This window comes from Populus alba, chromosome 17 (genome assembly GCF_005239225.2).
Source record: "Populus alba chromosome 17, ASM523922v2, whole genome shotgun sequence".
Lineage (NCBI taxonomy): Eukaryota > Viridiplantae > Streptophyta > Magnoliopsida > Malpighiales > Salicaceae > Populus > Populus alba.
In genome coordinates, this window is record NC_133300.1 from 15,229,977 (window position 1) to 15,257,950 (window position 27,974).

At 33.6% G+C, this 27,974-nt stretch overlaps 1 pseudogene; it reads left to right on the forward strand.

Annotated features, from left to right (window-relative positions):
* The first annotated feature begins 1,884 nt into the window (after positions 1–1,884).
* LOC118045992 (uncharacterized) lies at positions 1,885–27,829 on the forward strand (annotated as a pseudogene).
* The last annotated feature ends 145 nt before the right edge of the window (positions 27,830–27,974 follow it).

Below are 27,974 nucleotides of genomic sequence, written 5' to 3' on the forward strand. Positions count from 1 at the left end.
ATTTTTATGATTATTATTTGTTTTTCTTTTATCCTTTTCTTAATTGAAATTTTTTATCTATCATATTTGGTTCTCATTCTTTTGATTATTATTTATTTTATTTGTAATAATTTATGAATTTATAATTATTTTTTAAATTTCATTATCTTTCAATTTTTTTATCTATTATATTTGATCTCCATTATTTTGATTGTTATTTATTATATTTGAGATAATAAATGAAATTAGATTTTTTCTCAATTTCATTCTCATTCAACTTTTTAATTTGTAAGATATGTTTCTTATTATTTTATTAAACTTTAAAAAAATATTAATAAGTTATTTTTCATATTATTTTTCATGACATAGTTAAATATTGAAAAATATTTTCTAACTTATTTTTCATGATACTATCAAAATATAAAAAAATTATTCACTTTTTAAAAAATTTATTTTTCAAGAAAAAAATTATATATAAAAAATTAATTTCCAATAAACAACGGGCAAAGTATTTGTTTTTTCTTCTCAAAAACAGAAAAACCACCTTCGTTGTGCAGTGCAACATTTCATGCCCCAAGTTAGTTAGCTTATTAGGAATTAAAGTTTGCTGGTAGTAATTTTTATGTTATATCTTTGGTGAACAAAGCCAATTCACTACTGATCATGATTTGTAAATAAGCTGAATGTATTTTTCAAAACCCTGAAATATTGGGAATTAAAGTTTGCTGGTAGTAATTTTAGGTTATATCTTTGGTGAACATCTTGGATTCAATTTTGCCAAATTCTCAGTTATTCTTGAATTAACATAAATCTTGCAACTCAAGACAATTTTTTTTTTTACTAAACAAACACAACATACATGTAAATATAAATTCAAAATATCTTTACTCTAATAAAAAAATAATAATTTAGTAACAATTTTTTTTATAAGCCTGAAAAATTGTCGCTTTGGTAGGCATGCTTTTAAATAGAATATGAATTTCCACTATCATACCCCAAAGAAGGTTTATGCAGGGTTGAAGGCGGCCGGGATGCTAATACCACTATCATACCCTCTCTATGAACTCATTTCTTTTCTCAAATTGCATTGCCCGCGCATTTTAATTCATCTCTCAATCACTTCAATTCCATTTTATTTTATTTTTCATTTCCTTTAATTAGAGTGCCAACTCCTGTATATTTTCTGCCAAAATTTTTGATCCTTTGATTACTTTTGATAAGAAACCCACAATTCTATCTCTAAACCATCCACAGTTATGCAAAATGACATTTTTCATTGGAGATGCTCTTAGTGTTGTTTATAGAATATGAAGTAATGTAGGCTGTTTTGCTGATTTGGTAGACCACAGTGATGTGAGTATCTTTCATTTTTCTTTTTTAAAAACTCCTTTACCTTTATCTTTGTGTTCCAAGATTTGATCATGATGTCTATAGCAATTAAAAAACCTTCCTCGTTTAAGTTCTTCATTCAGGTTCCTTTACCTGAGAGGCTAGAAACAGAGTTTTTCAATTTTCCTTCTTTTGAAAAATGATTTGTAAATAAGCTTGAATGTTTTTTGCTTCCCTATATTTAGTTGCTTCTCCCACTACGTACATACCCTCCCCCTATGTCATTTTCTTTTTGTGGTTGGATTGCTCCAAGTTCACTCATTATTTTTAAATTCAATAAAAAAAAGACAAAATATATCGCAATATAATTTATGTTTTGAATTCTATAATTTTCTTTTTATCTTTTTAGTTAAATATATTTTTATCTTTTTTATATTCAAAATACTAAACAAACACAACATACGTGTAAATATGAATACACAATAACCATACCCTAACAAAAATATTAATTTAGTAATAGTTTTTTTTATAAGCCTAACAAATTGTCGCTTTGGTAGGCATGCTTTGAAATAGAATATGAATTTCGGAAGGTACTTTTTTTATTAATTAATAAACTTCTATATTCCTCAATCGTGGGGCACAAGTCTATGCTTCCAAAGGACAAACATCGGTAGTCTGGATCCCAAAAATGAACTAAGGCTCGCACAGCTGGGCTTAAAACTTCTACCTTTGCGATTTCCATCAAACGTCCGTATTTCCTAAAAAATGCATCTTTATCCACATTCTGAAAATGAGTCGTTAACTTGTCCACCTCATTCACTATGCAATTCAGGTTCTTGATTGGTGACATCTTCTTAGCATCGCTTCTAAGGCAGTCTCCTTCAGTCAATTGTGACAGTTCAGAATTCTTTCCATACTCTACGATGGAAGATTTGATGATGGTCATTTCGTTCACAAATCCTGCAATTCAAAATGCATGGGGGTTTAGTCTTGTTTTGATGCAAAAGATATATCGGAACATACACCCTAAGGATAGGTTATAGTTCTTTTACGTGAGACATAGGATAGGTTTACTACTAGGTCTCTAAAAGAGGGTCTCTTGCTGTTCCAGTGACCACCCTCGTAAAGGCGATATGGAGGTCCAGCAGATAGTGGGATGGCACGTGTACCAATCACAATCAGTCTAAACACTCAGTAAAGAGTTGGGGTTTACACAAACTTAAACCTTGACTCAAGTCATAAGCCAGAAACGCACCAACGTTCACATCAGTCCCCCGATTATTTTTGTTCCTTTCAATTGCGTCCCTGCCAATTTCGGTCTCGTCTGCCTAGTTGGCCGCGTTTTCCACTTTGGTCCTTGGCCTTTGATTTATGCAATTTAGCCCTCAATTGATCAATAAACTTCCAATTTCTTCAATTAGGCCCCTCAATCAATTCCAAACAGCCCCCTCTATCTTTGCGCCTTTTCCAAATTGGTCCCTGGTTTCGGATTTTCACAATTAAACTCCTAATTGGCCATTATACTTCAATATTTATGCAATTAAGCCCCTGATTTGGCCTAATAAATTCCTAAAAAAAAATATTTTGGCCCCAGAACTTAAATTTCTTCTAATTAAAGCCCAAATTGACTTAAAAATCATTTTTTCTTGCAATCAAAACCCCTATAAAAACAATTAAAAATCCAATTAAGTCCATAAACATCCAAATTTGGGCTTTTCTCCTTAAAATTCAAAATTTCTTATCCATCAGGGCTCTCATCATCCAAGAATATACTGTCAAAAATCCAATCTTGGTATTTTTTAACCTCCTTGACCAATCTTCCGACCATTTTCCGAGCGCTTATGCCTCCTGTTATTTTTCTAACCTTCTTTGGCTATTTATTTTATTTTTTGCGGGGACCCAAAAATGGGTTACAACAGTTGTCATCACAAATTAGATTTTTTAAATAAATATATCGTCCAATATATTATTATCTTAATATTTTAAAAATGTTTTTCAAGCATGTATTGAATTTTTTACTATCAAATATTATTTTATTTTTTAAAGGTTAGAAAAAATAATCCAACACTGGAGGCCAAAAATCTAGTTAAAGAACTACACATTAAAGTGAAGTTTTCAACAAGTGGCAACTTATCAATTAGTATTTTTAATGACATATAAGCTACATGAATTTTTTCCCATGAAAAAATTATTTCTCAAAATACTATAGGTGGGAAAAAACTTTTCATCAATTGCATGTGTCTCACTTATGCAACTTGCCACATGCAGGTCTCACATGTCAAAATAATCTTCCTTTCTTTTTTTGTTGGGTTGGTCCCTCAATTTTTATATTTAGTTAACTTTAGTTCCATTATTACGATCATTTCATCTATTCTTTTGCACACAAAATATATATGAATTAAAGTTAATATTTATTTCAAATGCAATCGCTAAAAACGAGTTAGTTTTTGCCTAAAATATTGTTATGTTTTTGCCCAACTTAAATAAAAAATAAGTTTATATTAATGAAACGATAAAATAAAAAGACCAAATAAAAGATTAAATAAATTGAAAAGACCAAATAAAAGATTAAATAAAGAAGAAAGACGGAGAAATGGGTTGTGAAAATTTGAGTTGTGAGAAGCATATGTGATATCAGTGCATCTCAAGGTGCGTGGATTGGATTTGCGGAACCACTTAAACTATGTCAGTTTGGGAAATTTTCTTCAAGCTATGCTAATATGGGAAAAAACTCAAAAATTAATAAATTTAAAGTTGTTTTTTTAAAGTTAATTATGCAAGATAATTGAATTTTTTTAGTTAAAAATAATTATATAAATAACTTAGTGGTCGACAAAAAATATGATAGAACTCCTTTTGACTTTTGGTCTGTTAAAACCAAACTTAATGGATATTTTATTTCCTAGCTTTTGTTCTTGTATGCATGCTTATGTAGTAACTGTGTGATTCTATAGGCAATAAGATAGCTATTGTACGAATCATTGTTCGCATCAATACAATCCTAGTTTCTTTTTTAGTTTATTCTTTCCTTTTTCTCTCTGTTCTTGAAGCTATCTATTATCAGGGCCCTATCTTTCTCAAACATTGGTGTATTAATTTCCGGCTAACAACAATACATTTTCGAGCTACAATATGCTAATGTTTATTTTCCCATTATCACTATCTGATTTGATTTCAGCACACTGCATGATTAATGTTTTGCACCCTTCTATGCAGGAATGAATCAGAATCAATTAAAATAATTGGTGAATACATATCGTACAAACTAAGCGTCACTCTGCCAACAATTAGCAAAAAATTAGTTGGAATAGATTCTCGTGTAGAGGTATTAAATGGCTATATAGGTGAAGAAGTAGGCAAAACAATCTTCATAGGGATTTGTGGAATGGGTGGCATAGGTAAGATGACTATTGCAAGGGTACTATATGATAGGATTCGTTGGCAATTTGAAGGTAGCTGCTTCTTAGCAAATGTCAGAGAAGTTTTTGTTGAGAAAGATGGACCATGCCGTTTACAGGAACAACTTCTTTCTGAAATCTTAATGGAACGTGCTAATATATGTGATTCTTATAGAGGGATCGAGATGATAAAGCGGAGGTTACGACTTAAAAAGATTCTTGTTGTTCTTGATGATGTAGATAAACATAAACAACTAGAATCCTTGGCTGCGGAGAGTAAATGGTTTGGTCCTGGGAGCAGAATTATCATAACAAGCAGAGATACACAAGTGTTGAGTAGAAATGGTGTGGGTAGAATTTATGACGCTGAGAAATTGAATGATGATGATGCTCTTACTTTGTTTAGCCAGAAAGCTTTCAAAAATGACCAACCTGCTGAAGATTTCTTGGAACTATCCAAGCAAGTCGTGGGTTATGCTAGTGGCCTTCCACTGGCTCTTGAAGTTATAGATTCGTTTATGCATGGAAGAAGTATCCTTGAATGGGGAAGTGCAATTAATAGACTAAATGATATTCTTGACCGTGAAATTATTGATGTGCTTCGTATTAGTTTTGATGGCCTCCATGAATTGGAGAAGAAAATATTTTTAGACATTGCTTGTTTCCTTAAGGGGTTTAAAAAAGATCGAATAATAAGGATACTTGATACCTGTGGATTCCATGCACATATTGGAACACGAGTTCTTATTGAGAAATCTCTTATAAGTATATCTCAGGATCAAGTCTGGATGCATAATTTATTACAGATAATGGGTAAGGAAATTGTTCGTTGTGAATCCCCTGAAGAGCTTGGAAGGCGCAGTAGATTGTGGACATATGAGGATGTTTGCCTTGCACTGATGGACAACACAGTGAGTAGCTGATGGAGAACATTATCCATAACATTTTATAAAGTTTATTTTAATTTATGCTCCATCTCTAATTTGTATTTGTTTTTTTTACTTCTATTCCCTTTTGGTTGACAGGGAAAAGAAAAAATAGAAGCCATTTTCTTGGACATGCCTGGAATGAAAGAGGCAAAATGGAACATGAAAGCCTTCTCTAAAATGAGTAGTCTAAGATTGCTCAAAATCGACAGCGTGCAGCTTTCTGAAGGACCTGAAGATCTTTCCAATAAGTTGCGATTTCTTGAATGGCATCCTTACCCTTCAAAATCATTGCCAGCTGGTTTACAAGTAGATAAGCTAGTTGAACTTCACATGGCTAACAGTACTCTTGATCAATTATGGTATGGGTGTAAGGTGAGATCAACTAATTTAAGGGTCTTTGTATTTTTTTTTTGTTTTCCTATTTATGTATGATAGAAGTATCCATATGTCTTCTCCCCTGCCTGATTGCAGAGTGTAGTTAATTTGAAAATCATCAATCTCAGCAACTCACTAAACCTGTCCAAGACTCCAGATCTTACTGGAATTCCAAATCTCGAGAGTCTGATTCTTGAAGGTTGTACAAGTTTTTCTGATGTCCATCCATCACTTGCACATCACAAGAAGCTTCAATATGTGAATCTTGTGAATTGCAAAAGTATTAGGATTCTCCCAAACAATCTAGAAATGGAATCACTTAAAGTTTGCACTCTTGATGGCTGCTCAAAACTTGAGAAGTTTCCAGATATAGTAGGAAACATGAACTATTTGATGGTGCTACGTTTGGATGAGACTAGTATTACAAAACTATCTTCATCGATTCTTCAGTTGATTGGCTTAGGTCTATTGAGCATGAACACTTGCAAGAACCTTGAAAGCATTCCAAGTAGCATAGGTTGTTTGAAATCCCTTAAAAAATTTGATCTGTCTGGCTGCTCTGAGCTTCAATATATACCAGAGAATTTGGGGAAAGTTGAAAGTTTGGAGGAGTTTGATGTAAGTGGAACTTCAATAAGACAACTGCCAGCATCCGTTTTTCTTTTAAAGAATCTTAAAGTATTATATTTGGATGGATGCAAAAGAATAGATGTGCTGCCTTCTTTGTCTGGTCTGTGTTCTTTAGAAGTACTGGGTTTACGTGCTTGCAATCTAAGAGAAGGGGCACTTCCTAAAGATATTGGCTGCTTATCTTCATTGAGGTCTTTAGATCTGAGCAAGAATAACTTTGTTAGCATTCCTAAAAGCATAAATCAGCTTTCTGAACTGGAAATGCTTGTCTTGGAGGATTGCACGATGCTTGAATCATTGCTTGAGGTTCCATCTAAAGTTCAAACGGTATATTTAAATGGTTGTATAAGCCTAAAAACAATTCCAGATCCGATAAAGCTAAGCAGTTCCAAAAGATCAGAGTTCATATGTCTTAACTGCTGGGAATTATACAATCATAATGGCCAAAACAGCATGGGGTTGACCATGCTTGAAAGATACCTCCAGGTCTTCTCTTAATCATACCCCCAATCTTTTTCCATCTCTCTCCCTCTCCCTCTATCTATCTAACATTTTGGTTCTTTATGGTACAGGGTTTGTCTAATCCAAGACCTAGATTTGGTATCGTTGTTCCAGGAAATGAAATTCCAGGCTGGTTTAACCATCAAAGTAAGGGATCTTTAATTAGTGTGCAAGTGCCTAGTTGGAGCATGGGGTTTGTTGCGTGTGTCGCATTCAATGCAAATAGTGCAAGTCCTCTTTTTTGTCATTTCAAAGCCAATGGAAGAGAGAATTATCCTTCGCCGATGTGTATTAGTTGTAACTCTATCCAAGTTCTGTCAGATCATATTTGGCTATTCTATCTATCTTTTGATTACCTTAAAAAGCTTAAAGAATGGCAGCATGGATCCTTCAGCAACATTGAGTTGTCATTTCATTCTTACAAGCGACGAGTCAAGGTGAAGAATTGTGGTGTCTGTTTGTTATCTTCTCTATATATTACATCATAACCATCTGCCCATTTTATTGTTACAAGCAAAGAAGCAGCTTCTTCATATAAAGCTTCTTTAGCTTCTTCATCTTACCATTCTTACCATCAATGGATGGCCAATTGTTTCTCTGGCATCAAAGTTGCAGACACTAGAATTGCTTCCAGCCGTTTAATTCGATCCGAGAGTTGCATTCCACGTTCTCGGAGACGAACCATGAGTCGAGCCTGGAGATTCATTATCCCAATCGAGAAGGAACTAGGGAAAGTTATGGCAATTAGATCAAGACTCTTTGAGGCCATTAAAGAATCAAGGTTGTCAATTATTATATTTTCAAGAGATTATGCTTCTTTACCATGGTGCTTTGAAGTCCTTGTCAAGATTGTCGGATTCATGGATGAGATGAGATTGGACACTGTGTTTCCAGTTTCTTTTGATGTCGACCAATCAAAGATAGATGATCTAACAGAGAGTTGCACAATTGTCTTTGATAAGAATGAAGAAAATTCCAAGGAAAACGAAGAGAAGAAACAAAGATGGATGAATATTCTTAGTGCAGTTGAGATTTCATCTGGATCAAGATCATTGAAAAGGTAATAATTACTTCTTTTTTGTGCCAAGGTACCTCGACTTTTATACCACTTCAAGTAAATGAAACCGGGAATGCTGAAATATAGTGTTGCTTTCAGAACTTACTGTTAACAAATCTAATCTATTTTTTTATGACAATTTTACCTGAACCGAAATTAAGATAGAAATTTTTGAAAAATATATTCTTGAAAGTTATGAATTGTTAAATACCCAAAATGCATTAATAATTTTAAAGTTTAAAAAAATTCCCATTAAGCTATATATATATACACAGACAACTCTTCTGACTTCTCCTTCTCACTCTTAGCGGCATAGGAGCTCCAGCAACGCAGCAGCAGCAGATCCAGTGTATCCAGCAGAGGATCGAGCTCCACCAGCTCCAGCTCCATCAGCAGCAGCAGCAGCAGCGAATCCAGCATCACCAGCTGCTCCAGCGGCGGCAGGGATGGCTCCAGCTGCTCGAGCAGCGGCAGCCCCAGTTGCTTGAGGAGCGACGGTGCCGGCGCCAGCTGCTCAAGCAGCGGCAGTGGGGGCTCCAGCGGCTCCAGCAGCTGCGGATTTATTGGATCCAGAAGTGGGAGCAGCATCTGGAGAAACCGGAGCAACTGCTGCTGGCGGAGCAGCAGCTGCATGAGTTTTGGTTATGAATCTAACTTGCTTTAGCTTGAAGATCGTCGTCAGTTTTCCGTGGATCTAATTTCTTATTCGCTCTTGATTTTTTTTTCCTTGTTAATTACCATCAAAGTACAGTGAGTAGTGATTGCAAGACATCATGTGATCTTCCTTCTTGTTTGCATGTTCATCAAAGCAGCCAACACGAGGGAAAAAACATTGCAAGGATTTTCATCACGCTAGGACAGGTCCTTGTTTTTGGTGTTTCTGTGACCGTAGATCCCAAGAGGTTTTTCCAGCTACTAATTTCTTATTAGCTCTTCTAATAAGGTTTGATAGGTGGTAAGAGAAAATAAAGGTCCTAATAAATGCTAAAAAGTCATAACAAAACTCTTAATTAATACTAAAAATCTTGTTAATGTGAATGAAGGAAAAATGGATTTGGGTAATATTATTTATATTAATAAATTAATATATAAAAAAAAAGATAAAGAGTTACATCTTGATTATAACCATCAAAGATTTTAACTATTCATTTTTATAAATATGTTTGTTATACAGTAATAGATAAGTAAGAAAAAAATATAAATACATAAGTGTTGTAACCCAATTTTGAATTCACCAAGATTTTCTTGAATGTTATTTTATTTCTATTATTATTTATAAAAATCCAAAAAAATTAAGAAAAAAGTTTAAAATTCAAAAATATATTTTTCTCGAGTCAACCGCATCTTTCCATCAAAACCAAGTCATCGGGTCAAACCATGTCGACCAGGATAAAAAAATGAGTTTCGGGCTGTTTCGGGTCAAAACCGTCATTTCCGACCAAAAACCAAGTTTCACCGGGTCAAACCATGTCGACCAGGGTAAAAAAATGAGTTTTGGGTTGTTTCGGGTCAAAACTGTCATTTCTGACCAAAACAGAGTTCACCGGGTCAAACCATGTCGATCAGGATAAAAAATGAGTTTCGGGCAGTTGTATTATAGAAGTAGTAGTTATGTTAATATATTTTTTTATTTAAGGTAGATGGAAGGTAGATATGTGTTGTCCCCTGCTAATTGGCTATAAATAGCTAGGAGAGCAGGGAAGAAAAGATAAGCAGAAAAGAAGAGAAAGAATTGATGATACTATTTATATTTTTTTTAGTTTTTCTTCAGAGTAAGATATTATTTTTTAAAAAAAACAATTTTAAAAATACCAAATATATCCCAACACATCTCAACCCTTGAAATAATTTAAGATTTGATCCCGTTGCGCCACGTCGCCCGGTATACCGAACTTTCGGTGCACTGCGCCACACTAGATCACAGCTCTCCTCATCCGAACCGTCAGATCAACCTGCAGATCTAGCCAATCACAGCCATCCGATCGTCTCATCCTAGATCCAACTGCGCACAGTGTTCAGAGGTACCGGTGTACCATGCACACATTCACACCGTAGCGTAATCTCGGACTCTCTCTCTCCTCTCGCCGGCAACTCCCTCTCTCTCATCGGATCTGCACGTTTCGGCCGTCTCAAGCCACCGCACCACCACAGAAAGGTTTCTCCACAGCTTTAAAGAAAAACCCTGGTGATTTTCATCGTTTTAGCCGCCTCATCTGACCGGAAAAAGGCCGCGATCATCGCTGGCCACCGAAGCTTCAAGTCGTCGATTCTCCCTCATCAGCCATCAACGGTCGTCAAGACCACCACCATCAGAATCCTCGAACTTAGATCTACCAGGATCGACCATCGGTTGGTCAGAAATCACGCCGGAAAAGTTTGTCGCCGCCAACAGTAACCACGTGTGATCCACACGCGCCACCAGTGGCATTTTTGTAATTTTTCAAGAAATCTGAGGGTATTTCAGTCTTTTACCAATATAGTGGCACTTAGGTAAATTTTTTGAGATTTCTAACATTTTTTTATTTTGTATATAAATTTTCTTGCATGTAAAAAAAAAATAAAACAAAAAATAACTATATAAAAAAACGACGCGAGTCTAACACTTATCTTATCATATTATCGGTCGTGGGCGCAAAGCCCAACTTCTCAAGAATAATTATACCTATTTCTTAATGATATCAAAATATTTGTTTTTATAAAAAAATATTGTTTGTCGATACGTCTCTTTTTATAGAAAAGGACCGATGCCAAAAAAAGTTTAAATACCAAACAAATATGGATTATATCCATAATTTATTTATTTATTGGTAACTCAGACGTAAATCTCGAGTCTCCTATTTTTAGAGACCGACGTTAACTATTTAAAAAAAATTACAAAGAAACTCAAAATATAATATCATTTGAAATTAAAAAAAACACACACAAGTAAAGGTAACCTTTCTTTTGAAAGGATGATTTAAGGGTGGTGTTTACCTTCCCTTAATCATAACTAACCCAGTACTCGAATCTCTGGGACCAGTGTTTAATTTGGGATTTCTAGTTCCCTCATATTACTAGATGGCGACTCCAATAAAATATATATTTTCCCCCCAAATAAAAAAAAACAAAATCTTTTTATTAAATAAACGAAATGATATGGAGTCGTCGCCCGACGTCGCGTATCGACAATAAGTATTTTTTTTGCAATACTGACAAAAAAAAGATAAAGAATGGACTCTCAAATAAAATTCTCTTTCAACTTCTAGAAAAATTGTTTTTGCAAATAAGGTATACTTAAGTAGTTCATAAAAATGATGATGATTTATTATTTAATGTGATTGTGGTTAACTAGTGATACTAGTTTTTTAGGACATGGTTATATTATTTTTTTGTTTTATATTTTTTAAATTATTAAAATACATTGAAAAAACTTACATAAATATTTTTTTTATGAATAATAAAAATATTTGACATGCGCCGAACCATGGGTCATGATATAAATAATTAATTTGGTATAATCTTATCCATCTCTAAGTATTATATTCAAATCCCAACTAAATCGACGATATTTTGTAAAGTAAAATAGTCACATGTAAATGAGAAAATCGACATAGATTGAGCAAATACATATAAAAACAAAATTCTAATTAAAGTAAAGTGAAGTGAAAATGCATGTTTCACCTATAAAGAAAATTGTCAATTTTTGCATCAACCTGTTTGTAAAAAGAAAAAATAAATAAACAGCAGCAAACCAAAATAATGTAGTGAAAATCATATTGTTGAATTTCATGACATGATTCTTCATCATGCATGCTTGATTGTTTTGGCAATTGTTTTTTGCTAAAAACATGATTGTCATAGCCATTTTGCACCCTATTTTTCTAGCAATGCAAATGAGAAAAACAACATGGAGAAAAAGCTAGCAGAAACCTGTTGTAGAAAGAAAAAGAAATAAACAGCAGCAAACAATATCAGTTTCTTATTCTTTTCTTCTTAATTTCAGATCTTTCCAAATCATCCCTTGCGAAACTTGATGCAACCATTTGATATGGCAAGTAGTAGCTTCTCAAACATTCTGACAACATTAAGGCCAGATTTTCTTATTTATGATTTCTTTCAACCATCGGCTCCACCACTGATATTGTCATTAAATATCCCAACCGTTCAATTTGTGGTTATTGGCAATAAGGAAAATTTTGTTGTAGTTCATGCCTTCAAGAGCTCACGAAAGATTTTCTTTCCCTTAAATACTGAATTCTTCAACACTTGGAACAATCATCTGGAATAATGTTTGCCAGGAGTTTGAGAGAGATTGAGGGTAAATACTTGGATGATCTTTTAGCTGTAACCATGAAGAAGATTTTGTTAGTTGCTCCACTTGTGTAAGACCCTATTACAGAAGATGATAAAAAATCAGAAAGTACCAGCCTCAATCTTTTGTTTTTAATTACAGATTCAAAGAAAAAGACAGCAATGATTGTCAAATATTAACAACTAAGAAACTCTAAAATTCCACTATGATGTGATTGAGAAAAAAAATTTTAAGCAGTGAAAGATGAGCTCTACATCCCAATTGATTCAAATAAATGGAAAAATGCAAAAAAAAAATATATATATTGCTTGGTCGATGAACATCTCCGACGCTTAAACAATGGTGCTTCCAGCCTCCTGTGCTTCTCTTAAAAGAGAAGCTAATTTTTTAGTGTAAATTGTATTGAAGACTAATGAATAGTGTTCAGAAGCTATCCTTGGTTCCATTCCAACAGATGTGGTATATGCAATGATCATTCCTTCCTTAAGATAAAAATCTTTTAGTTAAGCAACTTTGAGTTATTGCTTGTCCTCCAACTTTACCGGTAAGAACTTTGGCGTTCCCTGTCAAATAAATCAATAAACAAAAGTGATATTTTAATTAGCAAATCGATCGGTAATTCAATGTTCATCTAAACAATGATTCCCAAAAATAGGTTAAAGGGGAAAAAAAAAAAAACTAACGGAACTAACACAATAAAGGATTCATTTACATACTTATAAACTTGGCATCAACAATGTGGAAATCTATGGCATAACCAACTCATATTTCATATTAAAGATCACTTATCTCTGCCTTCAATATTTTCCTCCAGTTTCCCACCTATGCCTAAGTCTAATGTAGAACTCATCATTCAATAACTCCTCTATCCAGTTGCCCTCCTCTCTCCTTTCTCTTGCATGGCCATGGCAGCCTCAACATCACCCACGATCACCTGCAACAATTAACAAACCCAACGTCTATTTTAGAGCACAAAAATGACAACCACGTTAATAATCTCTACCTATTTCTCTATATATTTCAAATACAAATGGAAAAGAAGAAAAAACTCAAATTTGGCCGTCTCTTTCTATCTCTCTATCACACAAAAGTTTGTGTCACAGACAAAAACGCACAGCACTGAAAATTCAAGATCCCAAATTCAGATTTGGAAAAGTTGCAGACAACTATTTGCTAATTAACAAATGTTATGTTAAAAGGTGAAGAAATTGGGGAGAAAGTTAGAGTTTGATTTTGTTAGCTAATTTCTCATAGTTTTTTTTTTATTTCATTCTACTGAAGAAATTGACGATTCATTGAATATAAAAAGACCCAAAAATCCCTTATTAATAAAAAAATTCTTCAACACAAAAACTCAATCAATCAAACAAATTAAATTAATATTGCACTGCCATTGGAAAAAAAAAAATGACATGTTGAGCCTTCAGCGTTCAAGATCAACCTCGAACTCGAGATTTTAAATGTCGATTGTCAAAAGCCTTTCTAAAACATAATATGCTAGGTGGTCAGAGTGTCCTGGAAAATAATTCCTAATAAATGCTAAAAAGTCACAATAAAACTCTTAATTAATACTAAAACTCTTGTTAGTGTAAATGAAGGAAAAAATGGATTTGGGTAATATTATTTATATTAATAAAGTAATATAAGAAGAAAAGATAAAAAGTTACATCCTGACAATAACCGTTAACGGTTATAACTCTTCAGATGTGCAGGATTGTTATGCGCTTTACAATCTTCATAGAGAAAGTGGAAATTGATCTCCTTGGTCCACAGCCTATTCGGTTAACCAAGTCGGCTACCAGTTACAGCACAATTCATCAAAAAATGATGTGAATTATCATTTGACGTCAAACCAGGTGGATTATCAGCTGCAGCCACAATTATTTGATGCATAGCAAAATAACTATTTAGAATCACACCTTGGCAGTCCTTTCCAACAAACTTAAGTCCTACTATCAAAAAAATGTAAAATTTCACAAATTAAGTCCTCCTATCAAAAAAATGATTCTTTTCCGTCACAAGTAATTATTGATACATTTAGAGATTAAACTAATAAAAGCATAAAATTAACAATATAATCAATTCACATTAAAAAAATAAAAAATAAAAAAAGTAAAGTAAAACAGAAAAAAAGACATGCATATTTTCTATTATATTTCTTCCCCATGAAAACCAAACACTCACAGTTATGTTCCTGCAATCCCTGTATACTATAGATTTTGTACTAGCTTTGTTGCCCACGCTCAGCGGTGGACGTGGATAATTATTTTCTGCAGATATATATATATAAAGCATTCAAACATAATAAATTTTTAAATCTTTTTTCATATAAAGCAGCAAGTCCATGTAAACAGAGCAAGCCACAACAATATTACAAAACGTTTTTTATTCTGAGAATACAACGTTCCATGGAAGCCAATCAAACTAATTAAAGAGATAACATTTAACAAAATGATCATTGTGCAGGATGTCGTCTTCTTGGCCTCTCACTGTTCCTGCAACAAAAAATAAAGCATGAATGTAAATGGTCATATATTTATGAACAGTACGAGTGGAGGAGAGTTTAAAAAATGGGCAGAGCACCCCTTTTAATAAAAACTGGCAGTGGTGGTTTAAATTTTCTAGGCTGATGCAAGAGATTATTGAAAAATTGATTAACAAAAAACAAAAAGGCCAAAAATCTTCCAAGTTAAAAGAACTTAAAGACTAACTATTCTGCCCTGCATGTCTATCTGCACATGCCCAACCAATAAAAATTGATTAACAAACCCAAAAACACTTGAATGACAGATGCAACAATTATATATATCGGGCCATAACATTGCAAATTTTCAAAACTTTGCATACCCAAGCTCATTGCTTTTAATAAATGGCAACAGTGTTTCAAAATCTAAGAGTTGATTGCACTTTCAAAGTGTTTAAAAAAAAATTCAGCATACCAAACCTTCAAGCAAAAACATTTTAACAAATGAATCGTAGTGTCGAGGGAACTTTCAAAGCCCCATTTTAAAAAACAGAAAAGAAATTTCAAAATCGGTTCTATCACATGTTCAATTGTAAAAGAACCCATTAACATGATGCTTGTCAGCAACAAATGAGACAACAAAATAAACCAAATTGAAGAGGCAAACTCTTGGAAAGCATGAAAACCTGAATATCAAAAGGCCCTGGATGGAGCACCTGCTGCCAAGTCTGCAACCATCGAAATGATGAAAGGCATGCATCAGTTTTTAAGAGCAGCAGAAAAAAGAGAGGTAAACACCTTAGAAAGCCATGAAACAAAAACAGAACCCCATGGGCCATTGAAAATAAAACCCAAAAAAGCAACAGATTGTCCAAAAAAAAAACCAATTGCAAGGGAAAAAAGCTGTGACATGAGCCACAAACAATCAAACCTGCCAAGCACTCTTGATGCAACTAAAAAAAAAACACAACTTCGGCCCTAAGAAGTAAAAAGGCAACACCCAATTTCATGGTTGCATGCAAACCACATACAACCTTAAGAGTAATACCATAATGAAATGTTAATGAGAAACAAGAAACACTCCTTATAGGTAGGGAAAAAAACTTTCGTGGATCAAAAAAGAGAAAACTGAAACACATATTTTGCCAAAGAAACCCACAATAAACCTGATCAAGGCACAAACTGCAGCAACATTAACCTGATCAAAGCCCATGACAACAACAAAGAAAGTGAGAATTCAAAATGTTCAAGAATACATAAACTTTTAGTTATTAAACCGGTTCACAGCCCACAGCCTGGTCCTAAATGAAACAAAAACTCCAGGCAATGTATAAAGCTCCCACAACCTTAAGATTTTGAATGAACCGAGCTGAACTGTTCAATTTGAATTGATTTTCAGTTCGTTCCGGATCATTTTCTCAAGAAATGGAACCGGTCAATAAACACCCCTAATAATCATCTTGGCTTCCAGCTATCTCAAAATTGCAATCACATCAGGCACATGGCGTTGCATTCGCATTCACCCCTAACTATGAACAGGAACCGAATTAAAATGAAATGGATTTCTGGGAAATTGATATCCTTGTTCTGCAGGAACCCCAATTAAATGAAATGGATTTCCTGGAAATTGATCTCCTTGGTCCACAGCCTATTTTCTCCGAGACGTTGCAACCTGTTGAAAACTTGCAGTTTGGCGTTGGCGGATTCAGTCAGCTGGACCAGGGTTAATGAGCTTAGAGTTCTTATGTTATTGATTTTGTTTTAATAAGTTCTCTCATCTGTGAGATTTATCAACCCAACCATTGTTCTATTAGTCCATCCATATCATTAGCCCTTTCCTCACCAATGCTGTCGTACGTGCACGCGCGGAGGGGTCGTTTGGAGTCGCCACCTATATTTGTTTCTTCATTCAATTATTCTGTTGTTCAAGTTATTAAGCGTTTAATGTCGTGGTTAATCAGTTTTTTAATTGCTTAAAAGGTTCCTGAATCAATTAATTCATTAAATATTGCCGATTATTTTACGATTTTCTCTTTTTGTTTATGCAAGAGGAGCAAAGTAATTACAGAAAATTCGATTATATGAATGTGATATAGTGATTTTCCGGAATTATTGTTGAATTTGGCACGGGTGGGCATAGCCGCATAGGAGTTTGGAATGATTAATGTGAGGAAATTGTCTGTTTATGATGACAACTGTTATATTGTTGTTGTAGGTTCGGATACTATGGATGATGGTAACATGCAAGAGCAGGTTAGCAGAAATCTTTCCGAGGATAAAAGCTGCATGCCTTCATCTAAACAGGAGGTCTGTCTTTCTTTTCTGCCTTCTAGTTGATCAGGAATATATGAAAAATGAAAATCAAAGAACTAAATTGAAAAGAAATAACACTTATACAAAAGGGCAAAGGACAAAAGAAAACAAAAAAAAGTTGAGGATCAAATTGAAAATAATAAAACAAAATAAACTTGAATTGAATGTTGAAATTGAAAAAAAAATTGTCATAAAAGGGTAAACTAAAAACAAATAGAAATAAAAAAAATTGAGGACCAAATTGAAAATAATAAAACAAAATAAGCTTGTGGAGGCATGAGTTTTAAAGAAATTGAGTCTTTCAATAAGGCCCTTCTATGAAAGTAGTGTTGGCATCTCAAGTATAATCCTAATGGTTTGTGTTGCAGAGTGCTTAAAGAGATTTATTTCCACACAAACAGAATTTTTGAAAGCAAACGTAGGTTCATTATTGGACATGACAGAGTAAGTTGGTTGAGAAATTAAGAAGTTCTAGATCTATTTGGAAATTTGAATAATTTTTTTGTTTAAGATTATTTTGTGATGTTTTTTTATCCCAACCATTGTTCTATTAGTCCGTCCATATCATTGGCCCTTTCCTCACCAATGCTGTCGCACGTGGACGCGCGGAGGGGATCGTTTGGAGTCGCCACCTATATTTGTTTCTTCATTCAATTATTCTGTCGTTCAAGTTATTAAGCGTTTAACAGAAATCTTTCCGAGGACAAAAGCCGCATGCCTTCATCTAAACAGGAGGTCTGTCTTTCTTTTCTGCCTTCTAGTTGATCAGGACTATATGAAAAATCAAAATCAAAGGACTAAATTGAAAATAAATAACACTTACACAAAAGAGCAAAGGACAAAAGGAAACAAAAAAATTGAGGATCAAATTGAAAATAATAAAACAAAATAAACTTGAATTGAATGTTGAAATTGAAAACAAAATTGTCATAAAAGGGTCAGCTAAAAAAATTAGAAATAAAAAAATTGAGGACCAAACTGAAACTAGTAAAACAAAATAAGCTTGTGGAGGCATGATGAGTTTTAAAGAAATTGAGTCTTTCAATAAGGCCCCTCTATAAAAATATTGTTGGCATCTCAAGTATAGTCCTAATGGTTTGTGTTGCAGAGTGCATAAAGAGATTTATTTCCACACAAACAGAATTTTGAAAGCAAAAGGAGGTTCATTATTGGATATGATAGAGTAAGGTGGTTGAGAAAGAAGTTCTAGATCTATTTGGAAATTTGAATTTTTTTTTTTGTTTAAGATTATTTTGTGATGTTTTTTTTATCCCAACCATTGTTCTATTAGTCCATCCATATCATATTATTTTGTTATGTTTTTTTTTATCGTTTTGATTTGTTTATGTCAAAAATAATTTTAAAAAATAAAATATTATTTTAATATATTTTCAAACAAAAAAATACTTTAAAAAACAACCATTGTTGGACTCATAAACACCCCCTAATCAAATGTTTGAGATGAGATATTGACAATGAGAGAGGAATTAGTGTTTTTGATCGGAACTTTAAAATTAGATTGTTTGTGATAGGAATATTAAAGTTTGAGATTCTAAACTCAGTTTAATATGGATTTCTTTTTGTTTTTTGATAATTAGATTTGGTCAAGAGGGTGATGGCTAAGTTTTTTTTAAAAAATCAATGAAAAATTTATAATATTTAATATAAAAGCTTTATAGTTATTAGTTTGAAAACAATAATAATTTTGTAAATAATTAATTTTTTTATTGATATTTTTTACATGTGATAGGAAGTGCATAAAATGTTATCAAAAAACTATTATTTCTAAAAAAAAATAGAGATAAAATGACTAAACTACATCATGATAATGATAATTTCTCCTTTATAAAAAAATAACTTCTTACTGTATCTAAAATGTCCTTATTTACTTTTTGAAAAAGTTAGTCATAGGAAAAACTTAAAAGATTAGAGAAATAAACATGATTATTTAATTTAATTTTGTTTTTGAGTTTATTTTCTTAAAAATATTTCTATAAATTCTTATTATTTTCATTTTAACTATTTTTATCTAGACAATAATTAACGATTTTTGTGATTCACATTGGAACTTTTTTTTTTTTTTTTTTTTTTTATTAACGTGGGTGTCCGGGCCAGCTTGCGCGCACCTCGACTAATCCCACGGGCCCTGAAGTTAACGACCATGTAAGCCTTCAGTGGCCATCATATGAGCAACCTAGGGATTGAACCTGAGACCACAGAGGGAGCAAACCTCTTGGTCCCAAGCTTTTACCGCTGGGCCATCACCTTGGAACTTTTGCATGCACATATTAATGCAAAGTTCTTGGAATGCAAAAGATTTATGCGCTGGAAAAGAGACAAATTTTGTTAAATAATATGGACTTGATAATTCATTAAAAAATATGAATCACTCAATTGTGATGGGTGTGGCCAATGCGCGTTCGATGTCCAATGCGCGTTCGATATCCCTTTCATTTCTCTTTTTGTTTTTTCTCCACCGAAACTCCATCTTCTTTACAGTGTAAGAAAAAGATCCGTAAGAAAATCATTGGAAACTTACCAGTACGAGTTCTTGACCTCAAGAAACCGGAAAATATTCGAAGTCATTGGAATAAAAAGAAAGAAAAGGGCTGTGGAAGTTGGTTACTAAGATACCAGAAGAGGAAGAAATATTGGGCTTGGCTGGAAATTGTGCCTCTTTAGCCAACACTTACCACACGGTTTGTTTTCGTCTAGATTCGTGAAATACTCGTAGAAATTTGGTGTTTTCTGATTTCTAAGTAGAATTGTATATGTTCGAGCTTGAAATTGCTAATTGGTAGATGTAATTGCCGAATTTCTTGATCTTACCTTCTGTTTCATGTTTGACCACAGGAGCAGGCCTTATACAAAATAGCGTGGAGAGCAATTGCTGAGCCAAGCGAGCTAGTTGAGGCTAGAAGGGATCGGTACAAATTTATCGCTATAGGGATTTTCATGGCTTCCACCAGCGTGCAAGGAATAACCTCATCTTCATCTTCTCCTCCTCCATTATATATTCATGATGTGTTCCTTAGTTTTAGAGGCAAAGACACCCGGAACAACTTTACTAGTCATCTATATACTAGTCTGGCACAGAGAGGCATCGATGTGTACATGGATGATAGGGAGCTCGAGAGAGGAAAGACCATCGAACCTGCTCTCTGGAAGGCCATCGAAGAATCAAGGTTTTCTGTCATTATATTTTCAAGAGATTACGCATCTTCACCATGGTGCTTGGATGAACTTGTCAAGATTGTTCAGTGCATGAAAGAGATGGGCCAAACTGTTCTGCCAGTTTTTTATGATGTGGATCCCTCAGAGACATATGAGAAAGCCTTCGTTGAGCATGGACAAAATTTCAAGGAAAATTTGGAGAAGGTCCAGATCTGGAAAGATTGTCTCTCTACGGTGACCAATCTATCTGGCTGGGACGTACGGAATAGGTAAATCATCTATCTACTTATTCTTATTCTCAAATCCTCCCTGGATTGTTTCAATGATGATCATAGCTTCTTTTTTTCAATGTTTTTCAATTTAAACATGTGATTAAATATCGAAATAATCACAATACAACAAGAGTTTCAAAACTAATTCTTGAGTAAATAATTATTAGTATATATTTTTTATTCATTAAATAGCATTTTAACGACCCTTTTGTCTATGATCAACCTAATTTTTCTTTAATTTTGACTTTTAAAATAAAAGAGGAGCACGTCGCAAATCTCAATCGTCACAATTTTTAAAAAAATAAAAATTGAAAACAAATTAAAAAAATTCTTGAACTTTTTGCTAATTTCTATTATTTAATAGATCGAATATTAAAATTTCAATTATCTAAATTGAATTTATTGAGGCATCTTTAGAAAAGTCAATATTACAAAGACATTTTTAGTATCATTAGAATATTTTTTCCTGATTGTATTATAGAATAATACAGGATAACTTTATCGATTGTATTAACAAAAATTTAAAATCCTTGAGAAATGTCTTTTGATTTACTAATGGATTGTAACAATGAATTAACTAATTTTTCATTCTAAAAATAATAAACTACTTATTGGGGATAATAGGGTCTTTTATAACAGCCAATAGTCATTATAGAATTGATAGGGGTAGTTAGGTTTTTTTTTTCAGTATAATTACTTAGTTGCCTTCAAAAGTTAAAATAAATAAATTAGGTATTGAATTTGGGACACTAACCTAGATTTAGGAGATTTGTCTAGGTTTTTTTTAAAAAAAAAACTCATGTTTTTTTTTTCTAGTTTCATCATTCAATATTTAATTTAATTAGAAACTTGGCTCTATTAATTTTTTTATTTACTTTTTATAAGATTTTTAAATAATTTTAAAAATAACCTGGGTTTTTTTTAAGTCTTTTTATTTTTCATTCTTTGTTAAATCTAGCTGCAATTTTTTTTAAAATCCTCTTTTTAATTGAGTAATTTTGTTTATGTTTAGCTTTTAATATTTGGTTGAATGAAATTGGGCTCTATTTTATTGTGATAAATTTCATGGATTTGTGCTTCGGATCGCGAGTTTCACAAGTTAACCATAGTTACTCCAAGTCGATTTAGTGTGTTGTTGTTACAATTATATTTTTTAAAATAAATATATTATTATCTTAATATTTTAAAAGTGTTTTTCTAGCATGTATTGAATTTTTTACTTTCAAATATTATTATATTTTTTAGAGGTTAGAAAAAAAATAATCCAACCCTGGAGGCCAAAAATTTAGTTAAAGAACTACACATTAAAGTGAAGTTTTCATTATTATTTCCCATAGTAAGTGAGGCCAAATAATGGAAACTTATCATTAGTATTTTAAATAGGTTATCATCTATGGTTCAGTTTTTAAGGTATGACACATAGGCTACATGAATTTTTTCCCATGAAAAAAATCATTTCTCAAAATAGCACGGTTTCATCAATTGCATAGGTCTCACTTACGCAATTTGACACATGCAAATATCACATGTCAAAAAAATCTTCCTTTCTTTTTTTGTTGGGTTGGTCCCTCAATTTTTATATTTAGTTAACTTTAGTTCCATTATTACAATCATTTCATCTATTCTTTTGCACATAAAAAATATATGAATTAAAGTTAATACTTATTTCAAATGCAATCGCTAAAAACGAGTTAATTTTTGCCTAAAATATTGTTATGTTTTTGCCCAACTTAAATAAAATTAAGTTTATATTAATGAAATGATTATCATTATATTGAAATTAATATTAAGTTGTGAAAAATAGAGAAGAAAGATGAAGAAATGGGTTGTGAAAATTTGAGTTGTGAGAAGCATATGTGATATCAGTGCATCTCAAGGTGCGTGGATTGGATTTGCGAGCTATGTTAGTTTGGGAAATTTTCTTTGGGCTATGCTAATATGGGAAAAAACTCAAAAATTAATAAATTTAAAGTTGTTTTTTTAAAAGTTAATTATGCAAGATAATTGAATTTTTTGTTCAAAATAATTATAAAAATAACTTAGTGGTCAACAAAAAATATGATAGAACTCCTTTTGTCATTTGGTATGTTAAAACCAAACTTAATGGATATTTTATTTCCTAGCTTTTGTTCTTGTATGCATGCTTATGTAGTATCTGTGTGATTCTATAGGCAATAAGACAACTATTGTACAAATCATTCTTATCATCAATACAATCCTAGTTACTTCTTCAGTTTATTCTTTCCTTTTCCTCTCTGTTCTTGAATCTATCTATTATCAGGGCCCTATTTTTCTCAAAGGTTGGTGTATTAATTTCTGGCTAACAACCATACATTTTTGCACACTACATGATTAATGTTTGCACCCTCCTATGCAGGAATGAATCGAAATCAATTAAAATAATCGTTGAATACATATCGTACAAACTAAGCGTCACTTTGCCAACAATTAGCAAAAAATTAGTTGGAATAGATTCTCGTCTAGAGGTATTAAATGGCTATATAGGTGAAGAAGTAGGCAAAGCAATCTTCATAGGGATTTGCGGAATGGGAGGCATAGGTAAGACGACTGTTGCAAGGGTACTGTATGATAGGATTCGTTGGCAATTTGAAGGCAGCTGCTTCTTAGCAAATGTTAGAGAAGTTTTTGCTGAGAAAGATGGACCACGTCGTTTACAGGAACAACTTCTTTCTGAAATCTTAATGGAACGTTCTTCTGTATGGGATTCTTATAGAGGGATTGAGATGATAAAGCGGAGGTTACGACTTAAAAAGATTCTTCTTATCCTTGATGATGTAGATGACAAAAAACAACTAGAATTCTTGGCTGCGGAGCCTGGATGGTTTTGTCCAAGGAGCAAAATTATCATAACAAGCAGAGATACAAATGTGTTAACTGGAAATGATGATACTAAAATTTATGAGGCTAAAAAATTGAATGATGATGATGCTCTTATGTTATTTAGCCAGAAAGCTTTCAAAAATGATAAACCTGCTGAAGATTTCGTGGAACTATCAAAGCAAGTTGTGGGTTATGCTAATGGCCTTCCACTAGCTCTTGAAGTTATAGGTTCGTTTTTGTATGCAAGAAGTATCCCTGAATGGAGAGGTGCAATTAATAGAATGAATGAGATTCCTGACGCCAAAATTATTGATGTGCTTCGCATTAGTTTTGATGGTCTCCATGAATCAGAAAAGAAAATATTTTTAGACATTGCATGTTTCCTGATGGGGTTTAAAATTGATCGGATAACAAGGATCCTTGAAAGCCGTGGATTCCATGCAGGTATTGGAATACCAATTCTTATTGAGAGATCTCTTATAAGTGTCTCTCGGGATCAAGTCTGGATGCATAATTTATTACAGATAATGGGTAAGGAAATTGTTCGTTGTGAATCCCCTGAAGAGCCTGGAAGGCGCAGTAGACTGTGGACATTCGAGGATGTCTGCCTTGCACTGATGCACAACACAGTGAGTAACTGATAGAGAACATTATCCATAAGATTTCATAAAGTTTATTTTAATTTGTATTTGTTTTTTACTTGTTTTCCCCATTTGGTTGACAGGGAAAAGAAAAAATAGAAGCCATTTTCCTAGACATGCCTCGAATAAAAGAGGCACAATGGAACATGGAAGCCTTCTCTAAAATGAGCAAACTAAGATTGCTCAAAATCGACAACGTGCAGCTTTCTGAAGGACCTGAAGATCTTTCCAATAAGCTACAATTTCTTGAATGGCATTCATACCCTTCAAAATCATTGCCAGCTGGCTTACAAGTGGATGAGCTAGTTGAACTTCACATGGCTAACAGTAGTGTTGAGCAGTTATGGTATGGTTGTAAGGTGAGATCACCTAATTTAAGGGCCTTTGTATTTCTTTTTATCGTTTTCCTATATATTTATGATAGTAGCATCCATATATCTTCTCCCCTACCTGATTGCAGAGTGCAGTTAATTTGAAAATCATCAATCTCAGCAACTCACTAAACCTGTCCAAGACTCCAGATCTTACTGGAATTCCAAATCTCGAGAGCCTGATTCTTGAAGGTTGTACAAGTTTGTCTGAGGTCCATCCATCACTTGCACGTCACAAGAAGCTTCAATATGTGAATTTTGTGAATTGCGTAAGTATTAGGATTCTCCCAAACAATCTAGAAATGGAATCACTTAAAGTTTGCACTCTTGATGGCTGCTCAAAACTTGAGGAGTTTCCAGATATAGTAGGAAACATGAACTGTTTGATGGTGCTACGTTTGGATGAGACTGGTATTATAAAACTATCTTCATCGATTCATCATTTGATTGGCTTAGGTCTATTGAGCATGAACAGCTGCAAGAACTTTAAAAGCATTCCAAGTAGCATAGGTTGTTTGAAATCACTTAAAAAACTTGATCTATCTGGCTGCTCTGAACTTAAATATATACCAGAGAATTTGGGGAAAGTTGAAAGTTTGGAGGAGTTTGATGTAAGTGGAACTTCAATAAGACAACTGCCAGCATCCGTTTTTCTTTCAAAGAAACTTAAAGTATTATCTTTGGATGGATGCAAAAGAATAGATGTGTTGCCTTCTTTGTCTAGTCTATGTTCTTTAGAAGTACTGGGTTTACGCTCTTGCAATCTAAGAGAAGGGGCACTTCCTGAAGATATTGGCTGGTTATCTTCATTGAGGTCTTTAGATTTGAGCCAGAATAACTTCGTTAGCCTGCCTAAGAACATAATTAGGCTTTCTAAACTGGAAATGCTTGTCTTGGAGGACTGCACGATGCTTGAATCATTGCCTCAGGTTCCATATAAAGTTCAAATGGTATATTTGAATGGTTGTATAAGCCTAAAAACAATTCCAGATCCGATAAATTTAAGGGGTTCCAAAAGATCAGATTTCATATGTCTTAATTGCTGGGAATTGTACAATCATAATGGCCAAGACAGCATGGGGTTGACCATGCTTGAAAGTTACCTCGAGGTCTTCTCTTAATCATACCCCAACTTTTTTTCTATCTCTCTCCCTCTCCCTCTATCTATCTAACATTTTGGTTCTTTATGGTATAGGGTTGGTCTCATCCAAGACCTGGATTTGGTATCGTTGTTCCAGGAAATGAAATTCCAGGCTGGTTTAACCATCAAAGTAAGGGATCTTCAATCAGTGTGCAAGTGCCTAGTTGGAGCATGGGGTTTGCTGCTTGTGTTGCATTCAGTGTAAATGGTGAAAGTCCTTCTCTTTTTTGTCATTTCAAAGTCAATGGAAAAGAGAATTATCCTTCGCCAATGAGTATTAGTTGTAACTCTATCCAAGTTCTGTCAAATCATCTTTGGCTATTCTATCTATCTTTTGATTACCTTAAAGAGCTTAAAGAATGGAAGAATGAATCCTTTAGCAACATTGAGTTGTCATTTCATTCTTACGAGCGACGAGTAAAGGTGAAGAATTTTGGTGTATGTTTGTTATGTTCTCGATATAGATAACAAACAAACACCACAACCATCTTCTGCCCATTTTATTGTTACAAGCAATGAAGCAGCTTCTTCGTATAAAGTTCTTTAGCTTTTTCTTCGTCGTACCATTAATGGATGGCCAAAGTTTTCCCTGTCATCAGAGTTGCTGACATTAGTAATTGTTTCAGCTATTTAAAGTTAGATCTAGCCTTCAGATTCATTATGCCAACCTAGAAGGAACCAGAGAAAGTAATGGCAATTAGATCAAGACTCTTTGAGGCCATTGAAGAATCAGGGCTGTCAATTGTTATATTTTCAAGAGGTTGTACTTCTTTACCTTGGTGCTTTGACGAACTTGTCAAGATTGTCGGATTCATGGATGAGATGAGATCGGACACGTGTTTCTAGTTTCTTATGACGTCGACCAATCGAAGATAGATGATCAAACAGAGAGTTATACAATTATCTTTGATAAAAATAAAGAAAATTTCAGGGAAAATGAAGAGAAGAAACGAAGATGGATGAATCACTACCAGAAATTCGCTTATGGTGTTATTCAATGTGACCCACTAGTCCTCAAAGGCCTAGAGAAAACTGTGAGTAACCCTGTCAAATTTTGTTCTTCTAGTGATATCTAGTTTTCATATTTTATCATCCTTTATGACATGAACATGTGTCGGGTGCCATATACTTTCAAAACAGATAGTTTAGTTTCTAGATTTTAGAGCTGAAACAGATAAGATTTGTAGGCAATTTCCATGGTGCCTCTTAAGTTGCAGATGTTTGTCTTTCATTCTTTTTCTTGCACAAGAAGTCATAAAAATATTGTTTCTCCAAACAGGCTAGGCACATGGTGATTCCTTATATGCCAATGTTGGTGTTTTCATGTGAAGTCAGACACGTAGTTAATTTAGGATTAGGATAGTACATACAGAACTTGATTGAAGTAGTTTAGTTTCTTTAGGTGGTGATTCATATAGGGCTAGTATTTATTTTAAATTTCAAATGTGTCAGAAGTGCAAGGAGACAACAAATGATTACATGGGAGAAATGGCGCAGACGGATCTCTGCAGTCAAACTGAGATTTTTGAACCTTATTGTTTGGCAACTTAGTTTTTCATGGACTTTGGTTAAGTTTTTCTTGAATAGGTGATCACAATCCTCATTGGAAAAACTACACATGCTTTGGAATATGAAGAGGCCTCTATGGCAGCTTCTGCCATTCAACCTATTGCATTTAAATCTGATAAGCTCCCTAGCGCTTTTGGTTGTAAATTGCCCATTAGGACTGAGATTCCTGGACACACTTTTTATCTACAAAAACAAAAGATTTAAACCAGTGATTGCACTCTGAATATCTTTATTTGATCAGATTGAGCATCAGACGAAAACCATTTCATGAGTTGGCGTTGGGGAAAGAGCACTTTGTTTACTAGCAAGTTTGTAGTGGGTCTTGGCTCTTTCACTCAATCATCATGCAAGTTGCAGGAGGCATATTAGCATAGTCCCCACTAAAATTAATTTTAGATCCTCGTATACAAATTTGGAAGATACAAATTCTTCATACATGCACTACTTTAATCTGGAATTTAATGAGTTTGTGGTTGGATTCTGGTTCCCTTGTAGTTCTAGCAACTCTTAACACCACTATTGCATCTAGTAACAAATCAGGACCTGGCATTTAAGTAGCTTTTTGGTGTGCTCTAAGCTCTTCTTAGATAATTGTGTCATAGCTCTCGTACTCGTGTCGAGCAAACCTCAATGCCCTTTGCAGTTATGATAAAGGAGCTCACTTGTTCTTACCATCCGATGTCATGCGGATACATGGTG